The following is an 8,371-nucleotide window of genomic DNA, read 5'->3' as shown; positions in this document are numbered from 1 at the left end:
TGAAAAATCTGAAAGTGAAATCAAGAAAACATTCCCATTTACCATTGCAACAAAAGGAATAAAATATCTAGGAATAAACCTACCTAAGGAGACAAAAGACCTGTATGCAGAAAATTATAAGACACTGATGAAAGAAATTAAAGATGATACAAATAGATGGAGAGATATACCATGTTCTTGGATTGGAAGAATCAACATTGTGAAAATGACTCTACTATCCAAAGCAATCTACAGATTCAGTGCAATCCCTATCAAACTACCACTGGCATTTTTCACAGAACTAGAACAAAAAAATTTCGAAACAATAAATGCTGAAGAGGGTGTGGAGAAAAGGGAACACTCTTGCACTGCTGGTGGGAATGTGAACTGGTACAGCCACTATGGAGAACAGTATGGAGGTTCCTTAAAAAACTGCAAATAGAACTACCATATGACCCAGCAATCCCACTACTGTGCATATACCCTGAGAAAACCATAATTCAAAAAGAGTCATGTACCAAAATGTTAATTGCAGCTCTATTTACAATAGCCTGGAGATAGAAACAACCTAAGTGTCCATCATCAGATGAATGGATAAAGAAGATGTGGTACATATATACAATGGAATATTACTCAGCCATAGAAAGAAACGAAATTGAGTTATTTGAAGTGAGGTGGATGGACCTAGAGTCTGTCATACAGAGTGAAGTAAGTCAGAAAGAGAAAGACAAATACCATATGCTAACACATATATATGGAATCTAAGAGAAAAAAAATGTCATGAAGAACCTAGGGGTAAGACAGGAATAAAGACACAGACCTACTAGAGAATGGACTTGAGGATATGGCGAGGGGGAAGGGTAAGCTGTGACAAAGTGAGAGAGTGGCATGGACATATATACACTACCAAACGTAAAATAGATAGCTAGTGGGAAGCAACCACATAGCACAGGAAGATCAGCTCGGTGCTTTGTGACCACCTAGAGGGGTGGGATAGGGAGGGTGGGAGGGAGGGAGATGCAAGAGGGAAGAGATATGGGAACATATGTATATGTATAACTGATTCACTTTGTTATAAGGCAGAAAGTAACACACCATTGTAAAGCAATTATACTCCAATAAAGATGTGGAAAAAAAAAAAGTGACCAAAGCAAGCAGCTTTTAGGCAAAGAAACAATAAATTTGAGAGTAACTGACAGACAAAGAAACTTGGGCTTGGGTACTAGTTAGTGTAGAATCTAAGCAGTTTGTTTACACAGCCTTTTCTACTCTGAATTCCCTATCTCTGGTGATAAAGATGTCTCCTTACCTCCTGCTTCAGGGAAGGTACCTTTCACATGGGAGATTATTTCCTAATTTCTGGAGACAAAGTAGAGGTAGAGTGTTCTTCTCACACTGGCTGTTTCTTAAGTAACTTTAATTCCAAATAATCAATATGCCACTTTGGCACATTTGGGGTGGCTGCCCTGAGCCCCAACAATGTATATTGATCTCTGCCCCCAGTTCCTGGCACTGAGCTCCTAAATCCCTTGTAATTTCCTTGGTGATACGAGTGTCTTTCGTCCTAATGAGGTGATACGAGCAGGACCCTGTGGGGCTACTGGGCACAAAAGCCTTCCTGTGCCCCCCATTTATTTGAATACAGGAAATAGTCTTCATTCAGCCTCCATGACCTTCCCTGAGTTCCAACCGGCAGGTTCAAGCAATTGTTCATTAGGGAAGGGAGGGGATACAAGACAAGGGAGAAACAACAGTCAAGAGAAACAATAGTGCAGCCTTGGGGCAAGGTTCTGGTTCCCCAACAAGGGATACACACAATATCTTTGAACTGTTTTGCAAATACTGAAACCCCTACCAGGCCGTAGAAGTTAACGGTTAACTTCGATATGGTGCCCACAGGCACGTAGACCCCAGACTGTTGGAATCAGAAGGTTGATGATGCTGACTCCCACTCACCTCACCACCAACTAATCAGAAGAATGTCCATGAGCTGATCATGCTCTCTTTGAACCACTACCATTAAACCCCTTACTTCAGGTTGGGACACACAGTTTTAAGGGTATTAGCCCACTGTGGCTCCCTTTGTCTGGCAAAGCAATAAAGCTATTCTTTTCTACTTCACCCAAAATTCTGTCTCAGAGACTTAATTCAGTATCAGGGTACACAGGCTGGATTCAGCTTCAGAGGCAACAGTTAGTGGGTTCCTGGATGGGAGCTGGGCACCAGAAAGACCAAACAATAGTTAGAAGCTTGGAACTTTCAGCCCAGCCCTATCCTCTAGGAAGTGGAGAGGGGCTAGAAATGACTGATCACGCCAATGCAATGAAGCCTCTATAAAACCTCCCAAAGTACTGGGTTTAGAGAGCTTCTAGGTTTGGGAACACATCCACTCACTGGGAGGGTGACACACCTCCAACTCTGTGAGGACAGAAGGTCCTACTCTCAGGACTGTACCAGCCCTTGCCTTATGGATCTCTTCATCTAGTTGTTCATCTGTATCCTTTATCATATAATAAACTGGTAAAACTAAGCAGGTGTTTCCTTGAGTTCTGTGAGCTGTTTTAGCAAATAATCAAATCCAAGGTGGGGCGTCATGGGGACCTCTGATCTGTAGCCAAGTTGGACAGAGCCAGGGACCTACTACTTGTGATTGGATCTGAAGAGGGGAGCAGTCTCATGGGACCGAGCCTCTAACCTATGGGGTCTGTGCTAACTCCAGTTAGTGTCAAATTTGAATTGTAGGACGCCTGGCTGGTGTCACAAAGCACTGCTTGGTGTGTGTGGGAGAACCGCACACACCTTGTGTTGGAAGTGTTACGAGTGTGATAGTAGTGCGAGAGGAAAGGAGAAACACACAGGAGGAAAAGTAGGTTTTCTATATGCCTATCTAGTACTGTGACCATTAAAAAAAAAAAAAAGGCAAGGCAAAGTGCAAGGAGGTAGGAACGCCAACTTAAGCATCTTGGAAAGGTCAAATAAGACAATCGAGATTATTTTTAAAGACACATGTATGTTAAATGAGTCATATAAAACTAAGAATATTCATTTAAAGATAATGGTGAAGACATTAAAATGCTGCTCCAAAAGTCTAAAAATTATGTGGCATGTGTTTTTAAGGAGTCTAGGTGATATGTTAAATTTTAATTTTACCTTAATAAAATGCATTGTGAAGGATGAACCTGAGACCAGTTAGCAACGAATTGGCACAAACAGGAGCACTTTGTCTGCTTTCCCCTTCCACCATGATGTTGGTCTTTTGTTACCGAATGAATGGACAAATGTGTGGATGACTGAGTAAACTGTATCTGTGAAGAACTGATATTTCCTCAAGCACCATACCAAGCAAGTTAAATAGACTTTGATCCCAATTCTGCTGAATCTGGCTTTCACATATCCTAATAAATCTATTGTTAAAAATTTGGAAAGGGAGACCTTCTCATTATTTTGGCAACAATCTATCCCGAAATTCCAGTTGTGTGATCCCTGTGCAGACTTTGATGAGAAAAAAAGCAAGGCATTTTTAGGTGCTGCTTTCCTTGTTCTCATTCTTTTTCTTTTTTTAACTTCTGATCTTCCAAGTGTGACTCATCATATCAATAATAGTGGAACAAATAGTTCCCAGAATTTCCCTCTTTTAAGATTAGATAGTATGAAAAAATTATTGTTCTGTGTATCTGTTTTAAAATCGCTCTTTGACTTATTTCCAAACTGTGTTTATAGATTTTCTAAAATAGTCTGCAAAGTCCATTTACCAAGGGGTCTCAATCATTGTAAATTTTTAGTAATATCAGGTAGCAGCAGAGAAATTAGTGAACAAAGCAACTGCAGGTACTAGAGTGATTTTTGGCAAGAAGGAAATTCAGAAGTAAGCCAGGGGCTAAGAATTGCAATGATTGTATGTGTGATTGTTTCTTTCTTGAACGTGAACTGATGAACTATACAGAACATCCAAGAGGCTCTTAAAGTTCAGCTGAAATTGAAAAAAAAAGAGAAACTATTTACCAGCATTTAATGAGTAGCTACTACTTGCCAGTCATTATGCTACTTTCTTTGCATTCATCATCCTGTTTAGCCATTATTAGTCTATTTTTTAAATGAAGAAATTGAAGTTTAGAGGGTGTAGGAAAAAGACTGAGATTATACCATGAGTGATTTGTGATGCTAGAGTTCTATTTTCTCACAGTTGCACTGATCAGAAAAATAAAAATTAAGTTAGTTGAAACCAAACTCTTAACAGTTACTGTAATTAAGTACTTTAACACAAATATTGGCAAGTTTTATTTCAACTTTAACAATTCAGATATTCAAAGCTAAAAATATCTAACAAAAATGCAGAAAACATCTATAAGTGAATTGGATCAGATCAAAAGAAGCTGTGTTGCAAGTTGGGATGACATAAGAATTGCAATAATTTGACCACCTTTGACTTTTCATGATACATGGGGGGGAAAACATTTTATCAAGTAACCCATTTCTACATGCTTCATGAGATTTTTGTTTGCCCTTAGGAATATTATGAAGAATTAGCTTATATTTCATATAAATAAAGCAGTGTTTTTAATTAAAAACTGTACTATGTACACAGTTAACCATTCATTCAAATATATTAATGGCACCTTCAATCTCTAGGGGAGAATTCCAAAATTTATAACCATATTTCAAGAGAGATACTCTTTTTTTTTTCAAATTATAGGTCAACACCACATAAAAGAAAAGAAAATAGATGAGAATAGAAATATTGATGTACTTCACGAAGTGTAAAGGTAAATAGTGCTTTAGGAAACATGTTTGGTGTGTGTGTGTGTGTGTGTGTATGTGTGTGTGTGTGTATTTATTTGTGTTCTGGGTCCCAATGCAAGATTATTTTTTATTCTGAATCAGGGTCTAAAGTTTTTGCGAAACACTACTCAAGAGAGCACAGATAATTCAAATCGTTTAACCTGGTTTTATAAATACTGAAGACGTTTTAGCTGTAGATGAATGTAGTCTCCTATGATTCCAAGTGGTTCCTGAAAATATCCACTATTGACTCAAGTTAGGAATTGGTTGATAACATGTAGTTTGGTCACTTGGTGCTCCTTTCAGCTTCCAGGACACAAAGTATTGTGATATTATTCTTGGCAACAACCAAAGCCGCATATATAACTTCTTTCAAATAAAGGTGTAAAGTGATGAGTAATTGTTATATTTACTCAAAATCAAAGAAGTATATTTATTTTATGATTTTCTGCAATAAGGATATTTTCTACCCTTGTAAATAACCAGTTGACTATTACTTAACTTTTATACATTTCATATTTTCTTGACTTCAGTGACATAATATACACTTATTTCAGTCCTCAAGTGTGCATTTTTATCAGTACAACTCCTAAAAGTGTCACTTCAAACATAATGATAACATTACTACCACCATAGTATATTGTAACATCATATTATACTAGGTACATAGCTCTGAGCTATCAGCTGTATTCACACTTCAAAAGGCAACTCAGTAAATAGAAAAGTAAATTTCAGTTGATGTCTTTTCTCATCATTTCTTAGAGATATATATAGTGCCTATTTACCATTTTCCTAGGTCTTGTTTTCTAAAGCAGAGAAACAATATGATTTTTCAAAAAGAATCCATTTTTATTAAAATCAAACTGTAAATATCTATATATTTATCTTGTTTATCAGAAAAACATGGGAACTTTGAGAAGGAAAATACTAAATGGATATTTATTCTGCTTTACCACATAAGATTTCTAGATAGAGTAGCAGAAATGCTATTTGTGACCAAGTGGGGTGATCTAGTAAAATAATCATTGTGTAAAACTGTTTGTATTTATATTTAAAATTTCATTATTGATTTTTTGCCCTTAACACTACTGAAATAATGATATCTCCAGTATGGTCCAGAATTAAGTAGAATTAAACCTCTTTGAAATGCCTGTATCTTTCCTAGAGATTCCTGAAATCCAGGCAACTCCCTTAGAAACTTGGGATGACTTTGGATACATCTGTGGCATCTGTCTCATTTTTGTCTAGATTTGGGGGTAATATTTACAATGGGACATTCAAAATCAAACTAGGACCAGATAAGCTGTCTAAAATTCAATTTTGGATATGCTTCTATTTTCTCCTTTAGGTAAGAAGCAAAGGCATTCATCCAACATTCATTCAACACATAAATGTATCAACGTTTATTAACAGCCTACTATTTTCCATGTACATCTACAAATTCAGCTGTATATCATCTCATCATAAAACAAAAAACAAAAAACCTACCTTATTTTGCTTTCATTTGTTCTTAATTTCTTCTTTTTATTTCCTATCTATTTTTCTTTCATTTCTAGAAAGTCTTTTTTATTTTTTTAACACTGGATATAAAACTTGTGCTAATGGATTTATTGTGAAGTGTGGCCATTAATCAGCCAATCTATATGACAATATTTCCTATCACCATTTTATTTTCTCTCCATATAAACAATTTACATGGGAGCTACAAAAGATGACTGAGGAAATACAATGGTTTGCTTCCTTATTTAGATATAATCTTAACCATTTTCTCTCAAAAGTAGGCTCTTTTTCTATAAGCTGTCTCATCTACAAAGGTGAAATGAAAAAAATTTTAAAAGCTGACACTACTACTTTCTTTGTGCAAATTATTAAATAAATCTTATTACAGAAGCATGAAAAATTTGAAAACCTAGAAAAATAAAAATGAAATGAACATTGCTCAACAAAATCCTCTCATATATTTCTTCCTAGTGTCTTCTCGATATGTAGTTTGTAATCTGGTTTTATGTAGCTGTGATTACACGATAAACATAATTTTTATCCTACCTTTTAACTTAAAATTATAACATAACTAGTTATAATAAAAGGAACACGTGATTGAGAAGTCCTTCTTATATCCATCATTGTTTTTTTCATTTCTTTTCCCCCAACTATATACACTCGGATGATTTCAATACCTTTTTAAACCTGGTAGACCCATCACCTAACTCCTCAATTTACGCTACAAAGAAAATAGAAAGTGAGGGTTGAACCAGCTAAACATCACCCAGGGAGCCAAACTGACTCCCATCAATGTTGCTCAAACCTAAGGAAGTATCACTTTACTTACTTACTTGCTTCCTGGTTCTGTGGAAAGTATATATCTCTTTTAAAGTTATTTTATTTCCTTTCACCCCTAAGTCTTTTCTAGAACTTCAATCTCTCTTTTCTGAGGATTTAGTTAAAAACTGGGGATAATCATGTTAGTAATTCACTATAAACAGTGTTTGCATACGTTTTGTCTGGTAATTACAATATTTTAATATCTGAATGGCTTTAGTCGCCACCATTTGCTCACTAATTTAAGTCTATCTGCCTGTTCTGTATTTATTTTAGTTTAAGACTATAATCTTCTTCACAAATTTAACTCACACCTGTGTTCATACAAGTTCCTCTCACAGTTGCCCCCTACCCCAGCCCTAGCTACTGCCTTAATCTTTCTCTGCACCTTTAAAGTCAAACTTTTTGAAGGTTTTCTCTTGCAAAATTCTTTCATCTTGTTATTCCTGCACTTTACATGTTGACCCGTTTGCAGTTCTGGAATGACCAATGCTGTCTCTCCTCTTTCTAAGTTTGACCAGCTCTGTTTCACTTTTAGAGATTCAGTTTAGATAAAGCCACAACAAGAAAATCACTCTCCCTCCCCTGCCTTGCAAACGTTAGTTTAAATGAGTTTCAATTTAATTACTCATGAATTCCCATGAAGCCAGGGACTGTGATTTATTCAGAATTGAATCTTTAGCACACTGTAGACCACCTTGTAAGCCATATGTTAACAAAAAAACATTCAATGACACTTAAAGGTGGTCAGGTAGACTTTACTCAAGACCACTGTGATAGGTATAGGGACCACTGCAATGGGGTTTTATAGTGGTGGAGAGAGATGGGCTGAACTCTGAATACAGTATGGGCAAGTAGGAATTTATAGCCAAGAATCAGAGTGGGAGTCAGTGAATGGAAAATTACTAAGAGGAAACATTCTATGTAAGGGAGGTTCTAGCTAAAACTACCTAACGGGATTCTTGCTAAAGACAGGCTGGGATTATGAGACATCGTCTTGGGGATGGTGGAGGATGAGGAAACTGATTGGATACTGAGGGTGATCAGATATCGAGGTGGGGGTGAAGGGGTTCTGGGTAAACTGAGTGAGCAGGATTCTTGTGAAAACTAGATTTTGCAAGAAAGTGCACACCTGGGAGAATGTTCAGAAGCCTGCTTAGAGTTTGGTCAAGCAAAGAGTCTTTGTCTCATGTATGAAACAATGCTGATTTATGCTAAATCAGCAACTTATTCACATCTTGCATATATTAAACTTTTTTCTCTACCTCAAGGAATAGCTCAAATGCTATCTTCT

This window comes from Phocoena sinus, chromosome 5, assembly GCF_008692025.1.
Source record: "Phocoena sinus isolate mPhoSin1 chromosome 5, mPhoSin1.pri, whole genome shotgun sequence".
Taxonomy (NCBI): domain Eukaryota; kingdom Metazoa; phylum Chordata; class Mammalia; order Artiodactyla; family Phocoenidae; genus Phocoena; species Phocoena sinus.
This window is presented reverse-complemented; position numbering follows the sequence as displayed.